The sequence below is a fragment of the Pseudophryne corroboree genome, unplaced genomic scaffold (assembly GCF_028390025.1).
Source record: "Pseudophryne corroboree isolate aPseCor3 unplaced genomic scaffold, aPseCor3.hap2 scaffold_195, whole genome shotgun sequence".
NCBI classification, from domain to species: domain Eukaryota; kingdom Metazoa; phylum Chordata; class Amphibia; order Anura; family Myobatrachidae; genus Pseudophryne; species Pseudophryne corroboree.
In genome coordinates, this window is record NW_026968590.1 from 765836 (window position 1) to 778248 (window position 12413).

The 12413-nt window shown below is 49.4% G+C and overlaps 18 non-coding genes and 1 pseudogene across 18 annotated transcripts; 3 read left to right on the top strand and 16 right to left on the bottom strand.

Moving 5' to 3' along the window:
* Positions 1–589: 589 nt before the first annotated feature.
* On the bottom strand, positions 590–752 carry LOC135004823 (U1 spliceosomal RNA). The gene has a single exon (XR_010205546.1). It is a non-coding gene; the product is annotated as a U1 spliceosomal RNA (small nuclear RNA).
* Positions 753–901: 149 nt separating this feature from the next.
* On the bottom strand, positions 902–1066 carry LOC135004900 (U1 spliceosomal RNA). The gene has a single exon (XR_010205617.1). It is a non-coding gene; the product is annotated as a U1 spliceosomal RNA (small nuclear RNA).
* Positions 1067–1736: 670 nt separating this feature from the next.
* Positions 1737–1899, bottom strand: LOC135004776 (U1 spliceosomal RNA). The gene has a single exon (XR_010205503.1). It is a non-coding gene; the product is annotated as a U1 spliceosomal RNA (small nuclear RNA).
* A 152-nt stretch (positions 1900–2051) lies between these two features.
* On the bottom strand, positions 2052–2215 carry LOC135004703 (U1 spliceosomal RNA). Its single transcript, XR_010205431.1, has one exon. It is a non-coding gene; the product is annotated as a U1 spliceosomal RNA (small nuclear RNA).
* Positions 2216–2889: 674 nt separating this feature from the next.
* On the bottom strand, positions 2890–3052 carry LOC135004919 (U1 spliceosomal RNA). The gene has a single exon (XR_010205634.1). It is a non-coding gene; the product is annotated as a U1 spliceosomal RNA (small nuclear RNA).
* A 152-nt stretch (positions 3053–3204) lies between these two features.
* On the bottom strand, positions 3205–3368 carry LOC135004714 (U1 spliceosomal RNA). The gene has a single exon (XR_010205442.1). It is a non-coding gene; the product is annotated as a U1 spliceosomal RNA (small nuclear RNA).
* Positions 3369–4069: 701 nt separating this feature from the next.
* On the bottom strand, positions 4070–4205 carry LOC135004856 (U1 spliceosomal RNA; annotated as a pseudogene).
* A 149-nt stretch (positions 4206–4354) lies between these two features.
* On the bottom strand, positions 4355–4519 carry LOC135004901 (U1 spliceosomal RNA). Its single transcript, XR_010205618.1, has one exon. It is a non-coding gene; the product is annotated as a U1 spliceosomal RNA (small nuclear RNA).
* Positions 4520–5189: 670 nt separating this feature from the next.
* LOC135004853 (U1 spliceosomal RNA) lies at positions 5190–5352 on the bottom strand. The gene has a single exon (XR_010205576.1). It is a non-coding gene; the product is annotated as a U1 spliceosomal RNA (small nuclear RNA).
* A 152-nt stretch (positions 5353–5504) lies between these two features.
* LOC135004705 (U1 spliceosomal RNA) lies at positions 5505–5668 on the bottom strand. Its single transcript, XR_010205433.1, has one exon. It is a non-coding gene; the product is annotated as a U1 spliceosomal RNA (small nuclear RNA).
* A 674-nt stretch (positions 5669–6342) lies between these two features.
* Positions 6343–6505, bottom strand: LOC135004985 (U1 spliceosomal RNA). The gene has a single exon (XR_010205681.1). It is a non-coding gene; the product is annotated as a U1 spliceosomal RNA (small nuclear RNA).
* Positions 6506–6657: 152 nt separating this feature from the next.
* Positions 6658–6821, bottom strand: LOC135004664 (U1 spliceosomal RNA). Its single transcript, XR_010205394.1, has one exon. It is a non-coding gene; the product is annotated as a U1 spliceosomal RNA (small nuclear RNA).
* Positions 6822–7492: 671 nt separating this feature from the next.
* Positions 7493–7655, bottom strand: LOC135004777 (U1 spliceosomal RNA). The gene has a single exon (XR_010205504.1). It is a non-coding gene; the product is annotated as a U1 spliceosomal RNA (small nuclear RNA).
* Positions 7656–7807: 152 nt separating this feature from the next.
* LOC135004841 (U1 spliceosomal RNA) lies at positions 7808–7971 on the bottom strand. The gene has a single exon (XR_010205564.1). It is a non-coding gene; the product is annotated as a U1 spliceosomal RNA (small nuclear RNA).
* A 674-nt stretch (positions 7972–8645) lies between these two features.
* LOC135004941 (U1 spliceosomal RNA) lies at positions 8646–8808 on the bottom strand. Its single transcript, XR_010205652.1, has one exon. It is a non-coding gene; the product is annotated as a U1 spliceosomal RNA (small nuclear RNA).
* A 152-nt stretch (positions 8809–8960) lies between these two features.
* On the bottom strand, positions 8961–9124 carry LOC135004698 (U1 spliceosomal RNA). The gene has a single exon (XR_010205426.1). It is a non-coding gene; the product is annotated as a U1 spliceosomal RNA (small nuclear RNA).
* A 144-nt stretch (positions 9125–9268) lies between these two features.
* On the top strand, positions 9269–9384 carry LOC135005030 (U5 spliceosomal RNA). The gene has a single exon (XR_010205722.1). It is a non-coding gene; the product is annotated as a U5 spliceosomal RNA (small nuclear RNA).
* Positions 9385–9654: 270 nt separating this feature from the next.
* LOC135005052 (U5 spliceosomal RNA) lies at positions 9655–9771 on the top strand. Its single transcript, XR_010205744.1, has one exon. It is a non-coding gene; the product is annotated as a U5 spliceosomal RNA (small nuclear RNA).
* Positions 9772–10057: 286 nt separating this feature from the next.
* Positions 10058–10170, top strand: LOC135005049 (U5 spliceosomal RNA). Its single transcript, XR_010205741.1, has one exon. It is a non-coding gene; the product is annotated as a U5 spliceosomal RNA (small nuclear RNA).
* The last annotated feature ends 2243 nt before the right edge of the window (positions 10171–12413 follow it).

Here is a 12413-nt window from a genome sequence, read left to right on the forward strand (position 1 = left end):
TCTCATCTGGGGACAACAACTGCAGGGAGAACACATATTTTCAGATGAACATGGGAGGGCAGAAGGCTGCCTAATACTGAAGCACCCCCAAACAACAAACCAAATGCAACAACTAGTGCAAGCATTCCTGGGGGAAGGCCTGCAGCAGATAGATTTGCATATGGTGATGTCATCCAAGCAGTGGGTCAAAGTTGGCTTCAACCCTCGTCTGCATATGAAAAGAGAAAAGGGGCGTGCAGGGCATGGTGGCCTTTTGCAGCACTTGGCTGACCCCTAGTTTGCATTAAACACCTCCACCCTCCTTCGGTGTGGGGCTCATGTTGGCTATGCCCCAGCCCCTGAAGCATTCAAGCTGATTTCTTGCAGCAGCTGGGCACTGTAACAGCTCCAGAGCTGCTCTGTAAGGCAAGTAAAAGGGTGTGGGCCCTGCAGCACTACCTGTAGTTCGCATTGTGCGTTGGAAGGCACAAAGTAAGCAGAAAGGAGGAGAAGTCAGGATAGTGCGCAAGGGCATAGAAGGGAGCGGCTCAAGAAAAGAGAAGTGGAAACAGACAGCAAACTAGGCTGGAGAGAGACCTGAGACAAAGAGATCTGAATTATACGAGACCTGACCAGGGGAAACACAAATTATGCAGTCAAGTTTCCCACATTTGGGGAAATCGCAGGGGCAGCACACCCAGAGTGCAATGGGTGAGCCTTGCCCTGGGAGAAGCACCTTCATGATCATAGTATCTCACCTGGCAGGTAAGTAGGAGTTGGGCTAGAGCTGGGGAGGGTCGCTGCTCGGGCACCCCCCTGTCAAGTGAAGGAGATCCAACTGAGGCAGCACAAGGAAACTCTCGAAAGAAGAACAAGGCTAGAGGAAGATCTGAAACAAAGAAATCTGACTTTTACCAGAGATCAGAGGAAAACACAAACACAGTCCCCCACTACCAACAAATAAAGCAGTCACGTTTCCCACATTTGGGGAAATCACAGGGGTCAGCATACCCAGAATGCAATGAATGAACCTCACCCTGGGAGAGTAATCTTCATGACCATGGTATCTCCTATGCAAAATAAGTATGATTTGGGATAGGGCTGGGGAGGGCCGCTGCTCATGCACATCTCTGTCAAGTAAAGGAGATTCAACTGAGGCAGCACAAGGGAACTCTCATCTGGGGACAACAACTGCAGGGAGAACACATATTTTCAGATGAACATGGGAGGGCAGAAGGCTGCCTAATACTGAAGCACCCCCAAACAACAAACCAAATGCAACAACTAGTGCAAGCATTCCTGGGGGAAGTTCTGCAGAAGACGGATTTGCATATGGTGATGTCATCCAAGCAGTGGGTCAAAGTTGGCTTCAACCCTCATCTGCATATGAAAAGAGAAAAGGGGCGTGCAGGGCATGGCGGCCTTTTGCGGTGCTTGGATGACCCCTAGTTCGCATTAAACACCCCACCCTCCTTTGGTGTGGGGCTCATGTTGGCCATGCCCCATCCCCTGAAGCATTCAAGCTGATTTCTTGCAGCAGCTGGGCACTGTAACAGCTCCAGAGCAGCTCTGAACGGCAAGTAAAAGGGTGTGGGCCCTGCAGCACTACCTGTAGTTTGCATTGTGCATTGGAAGGCACAAAGTAAGCAGACGGGAGAAGTCAGGATAGTGCGCAAGGGCATAGAAGGGAGCGGCTCAAGAAAAGAGAAGTTGAAACAGACAGCAAACTAGGCTGGAGAGAGACCTGAGACAAAGAGATCTGAATTATACGAGAGCCGACCAGGGGAAACACAAATTATGCAGTCAAGTTTCCCACATTTGGGGAAATCGCAGGAGCAGCACACCCAGAGTGCAATGGGTGAGCCTTGCCCTGGGAGAAGCACCTACATGATCATAGTATCTCACCTGCCAGGTAAGTAGAAGTTGGGCTAGAGCTGGGGAGGGTCGCTGCTCGGGTACCCCCCTGTCAAGTGAAGGAGATCCAACTGAGGCAGCACAAGGGAACTCTCGAAAGAAGAACAAGGCTAAAGGAAGATCTGAGACAAAGAAATCTGACTTTTACCAGAGCTGACCAGAGGAAAGCACAAACACAGTCCCCCACTACCACAAATAAAGCAGTCGAGTTTCCCACATTTGGGGAAATCACAGGGGTCAGCATACCCAGAATGCAATGAATGAACCTCACCGTGGGAGAACAATCTTCATGACCATGGTATCTCCTATGCAAAATAAGTATGATTTGGGATAGGGCTGGGGAGGGCCGCTGCTCAGGCACATCTCTGTCAAGTAAAGGAGATTCAACTGAGGCAGCACAAGGGAACTCTCATCTGGGGACAACAACTGCAGGGAGAACACATATTTTCAGATGAACATGGGAGGGCAGAAGGCTGCCTAATACTGAAGCACCCCCAAACAACAAACCAAATGCATCAACTAGTGCAAGCATTCCTGGGGGAAGGCCTGCAGCAGATGGATTTGCATATGGTGATGTCATCCAAGCAGTGGGTCAAAGTTGGCTTCAACCCTCGTCTGCATATGAAAAGAGAAAAGGGGCGTGCAGGGCATGGTGGCCTTTTGCGGCACTTGGCTGACCCCTAGTTTGCATTAAACACCTCCACCCTCCTTCGGTGTGGGGCTCATGTTGGCTATGCCCCAGCCCCTGAAGCATTCAAGCTGATTTCTTGCAGCAGCTGGGCACTGTAACAGCTCCAGAGCTGCTCTGTAAGGCAAGTAAAAGGGTGTGGGCCCTGCAGCACTACCTGTAGTTCGCATTGTGCGTTGGAAGGCACAAAGTAAGCAGAAAGGAGGAGAAGTCAGGATAGTGCGCAAGGGCATAGAAGGGAGCGGCTCAAGAAAAGAGAAGTGGAAACAGACAGCAAACTAGGCTGGAGAGAGACCTGAGACAAAGATATCTGAATTATACGAGACCTGACCAGGGGAAACACAAATTATGCAGTCAAGTTTCCCACATTTGGGGAAATCGCAGGAGCAGCACACCCAGAGTGCAATGGGTGAGCCTTGCCCTTGGAGAAGCACCTTCATGATCATAGTATCTCACCTGGCAGGTAAGTAGGAGTTGGGCTAGAGCTGGGGAGGGTCGCTGCTCGGGCACCCCCCTGTCAAGTGAAGGAGATCCAACTGAGGCAGCACAAAGGAACTCTCGAAAGAAGAACAAGGCTAGAGGAAGATCTGAGACAAAGAAATCTGACTTTTACCAGAGCTGACCAGAGGAAAGCACAAACACAGTCCACCACTACCACAAATAATGCAGTCGAGTTTCCCACATTTGGGGAAATCACAGGGGTCAGCATACCCAGAGTGCAATGAATGAACCGCACCCTGGGAGAACAATCTTCATAACAATGGTATCTCCTATGCAAAATAAGTATGATTTGGGATATGGCTGGGGAGGGCCGCTGCTCAGGCACATCTCTGTCAAGTAAAGGAGATTCAACTGAGGCAGCACAAGGGAACTCTCATCTGGGGACAACAACTGCAGGGAGAACACATATTTTCAGATGAACATGGGAGGGCAGAAGGCTGCCTAATACTGAAGCACCCCCAAACAACAAACCAAATGCAACAACTAGTGCAAGCATTCCTGGGGGAAGGCCTGCAGCAGATAGATTTGCATATGGTGATGTCATCCAAGCAGTGGGTCAAAGTTGGCTTCAACCCTCGTCTGCATATGAAAAGAGAAAAGGGGCGTGCAGGGCATGGTGGCCTTTTGCAGCACTTGGCTGACCCCTAGTTTGCATTAAACACCTCCACCCTCCTTCGGTGTGGGGCTCATGTTGGCTATGCCCCAGCCCCTGAAGCATTCAAGCTGATTTCTTGCAGCAGCTGGGCACTGTAACAGCTCCAGAGCTGCTCTGTAAGGCAAGTAAAAGGGTGTGGGCCCTGCAGCACTACCTGTAGTTCGCATTGTGCGTTGGAAGGCACAAAGTAAGCAGAAAGGAGGAGAAGTCAGGATAGTGCGCAAGGGCATAGAAGGGAGCGGCTCAAGAAAAGAGAAGTGGAAACAGACAGCAAACTAGGCTGGAGAGAGACCTGAGACAAAGAGATCTGAATTATACGAGACCTGACTAGGGGAAACACAAATTATGCAGTCAAGTTTCCCACATTTGGGGAAATCGCAGGGGCAGCACACCCAGAGTGCAATGGGTGAGCCTTGCCCTGGGAGAAGCACCTTCATGATCATAGTATCTCACCTGGCAGGTAAGTAGGAGTTGGGCTAGAGCTGGGGAGGGTCGCTGCTCGGGCACCCCCCTGTCAAGTGAAGGAGATCCAACTGAGGCAGCACAAGGAAACTCTCGAAAGAAGAACAAGGCTAGAGGAAGATCTGAAACAAAGAAATCTGACTTTTACCAGAGATCAGAGGAAAACACAAACACAGTCCCCCACTACCAACAAATAAAGCAGTCACGTTTCCCACATTTGGGGAAATCACAGGGGTCAGCATACCCAGAATGCAATGAATGAACCTCACCCTGGGAGAGTAATCTTCATGACCATGGTATCTCCTATGCAAAATAAGTATGATTTGGGATAGGGCTGGGGAGGGCCGCTGCTCATGCACATCTCTGTCAAGTAAAGGAGATTCAACTGAGGCAGCACAAGGGAACTCTCATCTGGGGACAACAACTGCAGGGAGAACACATATTTTCAGATGAACATGGGAGGGCAGAAGGCTGCCTAATACTGAAGCACCCCCAAACAACAAACCAAATGCAACAACTAGTGCAAGCATTCCTGGGGGAAGTTCTGCAGAAGACGGATTTGCATACGGTGATGTCATCCAAGCAGTGGGTCAAAGTTGGCTTCAACCCTCATCTGCATATGAAAAGAGAAAAGGGGCGTGCAGGGCATGGCGGCCTTTTGCGGTGCTTGGATGACCCCTAGTTCGCATTAAACACCCCACCCTCCTTTGGTGTGGGGCTCATGTTGGCCATGCCCCATCCCCTGAAGCATTCAAGCTGATTTATTGCAGCAGCTGGGCACTGTAACAGCTCCAGAGCAGCTCTGAACGGCAAGTAAAAGGGTGTGGGCCCTGCAGCACTACCTGTAGTTTGCACTGTGCATTGGAAGGCACAAAGTAAGCAGACGGGAGAAGTCAGGATAGTGCGCAAGGGCATAGAAGGGAGCGGCTCAAGAAAAGAGAAGTTGAAACAGACAGCAAACTAGGCTGGAGAGAGACCTGAGACAAAGAGATCTGAATTATACGAGAGCCGACCAGGGGAAACACAAATTATGCAGTCAAGTTTCCCACATTTGGGGAAATCGCAGGAGCAGCACACCCAGAGTGCAATGGGTGAGGCTTGCCCTGGGAGAAGCACCTACATGATCATAGTATCTCACCTGCCAGGTAAGTAGAAGTTGGGCTAGAGCTGGGGAGGGTCGCTGCTCGGGTACCCCCCTGTCAAGTGAAGGAGATCCAACTGAGGCAGCACAAGGGAACTCTCGAAAGAAGAACAAGGCTAAAGGAAGATCTGAGACAAAGAAATCTGACTTTTACCAGAGCTGACCAGAGGAAAGCACAAACACAGTCCCCCACTACCACAAATAAAGCAGTCGAGTTTCCCACATTTGGGGAAATCACAGGGGTCAGCATACCCAGAATGCAATGAATGAACCTCACCGTGGGAGAACAATCTTCATGACCATGGTATCTCCTATGCAAAATAAGTATGATTTGGGATAGGGCTGGGGAGGGCCGCTGCTCAGGCACATCTCTGTCAAGTAAAGGAGATTCAACTGAGGCAGCACAAGGGAACTCTCATCTGGGGACAACAACTGCAGGGAGAACACATATTTTCAGATGAACATGGGAGGGCAGAAGGCTGCCTAATACTGAAGCACCCCCAAACAACAAACCAAATGCATCAACTAGTGCAAGCATTCCTGGGGGAAGGCCTGCAGCAGATGGATTTGCATACGGTGATGTCATCCAAGCAGTGGGTCAAAGTTGGCTTCAACCCTCGTCTGCATATGAAAAGAGAAAAGGGGCGTGCAGGGCATGGCGGCCTTTTGCGGCGCTTGGATGACCCCTAGTTCGCATTAAACACCTCCACCCTCCTTCGGTGTGGGGCTCATGTTGGCTATGCCCCAGCCCCTGAAGCATTCAAGCTGATTTCTTGCAGCAGCTGGGCACTGTAACAGCTCCAGAGCTGCTCTGTACGGCAAGTAAAAGGGTGTGGGCCCTGCAGCACTACCTGTAGTTTGCATTGTGCATTGGAAGGCACAAAGTAAGCAGACAGGAGGAGAAGTCAGGATAGTGCACAAGGGTATAAAAGGGAGGGGCTCATGAAAAAAGAAGTGGAAACAGACAGCAAACTAGGCTGGAGAGAGACCTGAGACAAAGAGATCTGAATTATACGAGAGCCGACCAGGGGAAACACAAATTATGCAGTCAAGCTTCCCACATTTGGGGAAATCGCAGGGGCACCACACCCAGAGTGCAATGGGTGAGCCTTGCCCTGGGAGAAGATCCTTCATGATCATAGTATCTCACCTGGCAAGTAAGTAGGAGTTGGGCTAGAGCTGGGGAGGGTCGCTGCTCGGGCACCCCCCTGTCAAGTTAAAGAGATCCAACTGAGGCAGCACAAGGGAACTCTCGAAAGAAGAACAAGGCTAGAGGAAGATCTGAGACAAAGAAATCTGACTTTTACCAGAGCTGTCCAGAGGAAAGCACAAACACAGTCCCCCACTACCACAAATAATGCAGTCGAGTTTCCCACATTTGGGGAAATCACAGGGGTCAGCATACCCAGAATGCAATGAATGAACCTCACCCTGGGAGAACAATCTTCATGACCATGGTATCGCCTATGCAAAATAAGTATGATTTGGGATAGGGTTGGGAAGGGCCGCTGCTCAGGCACATCTCTGTCAAGTAAAGGAGATTCAACTAAGGCAGCACAAGGGAACTCTCATCTGGGGACAACAACTGCAGGGAGAACACATATTTTCAGATAAACATGGGAGGGCAGAAGGCTGCCTAATACTGAAGCACCCCCAAACAACAAACCAAATGCAACAACTAGTACAAGCATTCCTGGGGGAAGGCCTGCAGCAGATGGATTTGCATATAGTGATGTCATCCAAGCAGTGGGTCAAAGTTGGCTTCAACCCTCGTCTGCATATGAAAAGAGAAAAGGGGCGTGCAGGGCATGGCGGCCTTTTGCGGCGCTTGGATGACCCCTAGTTCGCATTAAACACCTCCACCCTCCTTCGGTGTGGGGCTCATGTTGGCTATGCCCCAGCCCCTGAAGCATTCAAGCTGATTTCTTGCAGCAGCTGGGCACTGTAACAGCTCCAGAGCTGCTCTGAACGGCAAGTAAAAGGGTGTGGGCCCTGCAGCACTACCTGTAGTTTGCATTGTGCATTGGAAGGCACAAAGTAAGCAGACGGGAGAAGTCAGGATAGTGCGCAAGGGCATAGAAGGGAGCGGCTCAAGAAAAGAGAAGTTGAAACAGACAGCAAACTAGGCTGGAGAGAGACCTGAGACAAAGAGATCTGAATTATACGAGAGCCGACCAGGGGAAACACAAATTATGCAGTCAAGTTTCCCACATTTGGGGAAATCGCAGGAGCAGCACACCCAGAGTGCAATGGGTGAGCCTTGCCCTGGGAGAAGCACCTACATGATCATAGTATCTCACCTGCCAGGTAAGTAGAAGTTGGGCTAGAGCTGGGGAGGGTCGCTGCTCGGGTACCCCCCTGTCAAGTGAAGGAGATTCAACTGAGGCAGCACAAGGGAACTCTCGAAAGAAGAACAAGGCTAGAGGAAGATCTGAGACAAATAAATCTGACTTTTACCAGAGCTGACCAGAGGAAAGCACAAACACAGTCCCCCACTACCACAAATAATGCAGTCGAGTTTCCCACATTTGGGGAAATCACAGGGGTCAGCATACCCAGAATGCAATGAATGAACCTCACCCTGGGAGAACAATCTTCATGACCATGGTATCTCCTATGCAAAATAAGTATGATTTGGGATAGGGCTGGGGAGGGCCGCTGCTCAGGCACATCTCTGTCAAGTAAAGGAGATTCAACTGAGGCAGCACAAGGGAACTCTCATCTGGGGACAACAACTGCAGGGAGAACACATATTTTCAGATGAACATGGGAGGGCAGAAGGCTGCCTATTAATGAAGCACCCCCAAACAACAAACCAAATGCAACAACTAGTGCAAACATTCCTGGGGGAAGGCCTGCAGCAGATGGATTTGCATACGGTGATGTCATCCAAGCAGTGGGTCAAAGTTGGCTTCAACCCTCGTCTGCATATGAAAAGAGAAAAGGGGCGTGCAGGGCATAGCGGCCTTTTGCGGCGCTTGGATGACCCCTAGTTCGCATTAAACACCTCCACCCTCCTTCGGTGTGGGGCTCATGTTGGCTATGCCCCAGCCCCTGAAGCATTCAAGCTGATTTCTTGCAGCAGCTGGGCACTGTAACAGCTCCAGAGCTGCTCTGTACGGCAAGTAAAAGGGTGTGGGCCCTGCAGCACTACCTGTAGTTTGCATTGTGCATTGGAAGGCACAAAATAAGCAGACAAGAGGAGAAGTCAGGATAGTGCACAAGGGTATAAAAGGGAGGGGCTCATGAAAAAAGAAGTGGAAACAGACAGCAAACTAGGCTGGAGAGAGACCTGAGACAAAGAGATCTGAATTATACGAGAGCCGACCAGGGGAAACACAAATTATGCAGTCAAGCTTCCCACATTTGGGGAAATCGCAGGGGCACCACACCCAGAGTGCAATGGGTGAGCCTTGCCCTGGGAGAAGCACCTTCATGATCATAGTATCTCACCTGGCAGGTAAGTAGGAGTTAGGCTAGAGCTGGGGAGGGTCGCTACTCGGGCACCCCCCTGTCAAGTGAAAGAGATCCAACTGAGGCAGCACAAGGGAACTCTCGAAAGAAGAACAAGGCTAGAGGAAGATCTGAGACAAATAAATCTGACTTTTACCAGAGCTGACTAGAGGAAAGCACAAACACAGTCCCCCACTACCACAAATAATGCAGTCGAGTTTCCCACATTTGGGGAAATCACAGGGGTCAGCATACCCAGAATGCAATAAATGAACCTCACCCTGGGAGAACAATCTTCATGACCATGGTATCGCCTATGCAAAATAAGTATGATTTGGGATAGGGCTGGGGAGGGCCGCTGCTCAGGCACATCTCTGTCAAGTAAAGGAGATTCAGCTGAGGCAGCACAAGGGAACTCTCATCTGGGGACAACAACTGCAGGGAGAACACATATTTTCAGATAAAAATCTTGGTCATGCTCTGGTTTCTCTTCAGAACGAACAAATCTTTCGCCTCTTACTAAAGATTTCCGTGGAGAGGAGCAAAACCGAGTTTTATCTCAATTTTTGCATGCTCCATCTTTTTGGGGTTTCTTTTACCGGTTTAAAGATAGAATGAGTGTGCTTTAATGTAAGCTCATTTGCATAGAAATGACAGTAAATGTTTATTTATGTTCAAACAGAACTTTCTTGACCATGCTACTTGCTTTAAAGATCTGGGAGCACATGGAATACAGTACAAACCATGCTTATAGCAAGGAGAAGCCAGGTGAGAAATCTGCTTTCTTTCAAATTGGGCGCTCACTTTGATCTGAATGAGGACTGCTGGCACAGCACTCAGGCGACAGGTGGAATCTTGGTCATGCTCTGGTTTCTCTTCAGAATGAACAAATCTTTCGCCTTTTATTAAAGATTATCCGTGGAGAGGAGCAAAACTGAGTTTTATCTCAATTTTTGCATGCCCCATATTATTGGGGTTTCTTTTATCAGTTTAAAGACAGAACAAGTGTGCTTTCTTGTTAGCTTTAATGTAAGTTTATTTGCATAACAATGACAATAAATGTCTGTTTCTTTTCAAGCAGAACTTTCTTGACCATACTAATTGCTTGAAAGATCTGGGAGCACATGGAAAAGAGTACAAACCATGTTTATAGCAAGGGGAAGCCTGGTGAGAAATCTGCTTTCTTTCTTTCAAATTGGGTGCTCACTTTGAGCTGAATGAGGACTGCTGGCATGGCACTCAGGCGACAGGTGGAATCTTGGTTATGCTCTGGTTTCTCTTCAGAACGAACAAATCTTTCGCCTTTTACTAAAGATTTCCGTGGAGAGGAGCAAAACTGAGTTTTATCTCAATTTTTGCATGCCCCATATCATACCTCCCAACTGTCCCGATTTTCGCGGGACAGTCCCGTTTTTTGGGGACTGTCCCGCTGTCCCACCTGCGGGCCGCAGTGTCCCGCGGTGGGGAGGACAGTTGGGAGGCTCTGTCTGTCGCTGCCCTGCTTAGCAGAGCAGCGGTGAATAGTCGCTGTGCGCACAGCGTCTATTCACTGAAGTCAGAGGGAGAGGTGGCATGCCAGCGGCTCACAGAGCGCTGGGCATGCCCCCTCAGTGCCGAAAACGGGGGCGTGACTCGCGATCGCGGGTCCTCCCGCGAAGCCATGCCCCTTTTTACTTAGGCCACGCCCTTTTTGGGAGCGCGTGCGACTTCGCCGCGCGTGTGTCCCTCTTTGCGAGCCGACAAAGTTGGGAGGTATGCCCATATTATTGGGGTTTCTTTTATCAGTTTAAAGACAGAACGAGTGTGCTTTCTGGTTAGCTTTAATGTAAGTTTATTTGCATAACAATGACAGTAAATGTTTGTTTCTTTTCAAACAGAACTTTCTTGACCATGCTACTTGCTTGAAAGATCTGGGAGCACATGGAAAACAGTACAAACCATGCAGTATCACAAGAGCCTTTATTTGATCTTTCATGAAGATAGAGCAGAATTGGGGACACGTCAACAATTTCTGCCGAAGGTGGTTCATCTTTCCACATGGTGCCTTTGGCCACTGACACCTTCGTTGAGTCAAAGTCTCTGGCTGTGGTCAGAACTTTGAAAATTTATGTCACCAGAACGGTTCAGATTAGGAAAACAGAGGCTCTGTTTGTCCTGTATGCTCCCAACAGGATTGGGTGTCCTGCTTCCATGTAGACCATTATGCGCTGGATCTGTGGTAAGATTCAGCATGCTCATTCCATGGCAGGATTGCCGTTACTGAATTAGGTGAAGACCCATTCTACTAGAAAGGTGGGTTCATCCTGGGCAGCTGGTCGGGGAGTCTCGGCATTGCAACTTTGCCGAGCAGCTATTTAGTAAACACTTTTGCTAAGTTTTACAAGTTTGATACCTTGGCCGATGATAACTTCAAGTTGGGTAATTCGGTGCTGCAGAGTCGTACGCACTCTTCCACCCGTTCAAGAGCTTTGGTATAACCCCATGGTTCTTAATGTGACCCCAGCATCCTCTAGGTCGTATGAGAAAATAGGATTTTAATACCTACCGGTAAATCCTTTTCTCTTAGTCTGTAGAGGATGCTGGGCACCCGTCCCAGTCCATACTGTGTCTGCAGTTATTACTTGTGGTTATACACATGTTGTGTTATGGTTCTGGTCAGCTTTTTGCTGCAATTATTCATGCCGTTGGCTTGTGTTCTGTTGAATGCCACGTTCTGCGGCATGCTTAAGGTGTGAGCTGGTAAGATGCTCACCTTAGTTTAACAATAAATCCTTTCCTCGAAATGTCCGTCTCCATGGGCACAGTTCCTATAACTGGAGTCTGGAGGAGGGGCATAGAGGGAGGAGCCAGTTCACACCCTTTGATAGTCTTAAAGTGCCCATGTCTCTTGCGGATCCCGTCTATACCCCATGGTTCTTAATGTGACCCCAGCATCCTCTACGGACTAAGAGAAAAGGATGCCCTTGCGCACTATCCTGACTTCTCCTCCCGTCTGCTTACTTTGTGCCTTCCAACGCACAATGCAAACTACAGGTGGTGCTGCAGGGCCCACACCCTTTTACTTGCCTTACAGAACAGCTCTGGAGCTGTTACAGTGCCCAGCTGCTGCAAGAAATCAGCTTGAATGCTTCAGGGGATGGGGCATGGCCAACATGAGCCCCACACCAAAGGAGGGTGGGGGTGTCTAATGAGAACTAGGGGTCATCCAAGCACTGCAAAAGGCCGCCATGCCCTGCACGCCCCTTTTCTCTTTTCATATGCAGATGAGGGTTCCAGCCAACTTTGGCCCACTGCTTGAATAACATCACTGTATGCAAATCCGTCTGCTGCAGACCTTCCCCCAGGAAGGCTTGTACTAGATGTTGCATATGGTTTGATATTTGATGGTGCTTCAGTATTAGGCAGCCTTCCGCCCTCCCATGTTCATCTGAAAAGATGTGGTCTCCCTGCAGTTGTTGTCCCCAGACGAGAGTTCCCTTGTGCTTCCTCAGTTGAATCTCCTTAACTTGACGGGGGAGGGGCTGCCCGAGCAGCCACCCTCCCCAGCCCTATCCCAACTCATACTTATTTTGCATATGTGATCTCTTGATCATGAAGATTGTTCTCACAGGGTGAGGTTC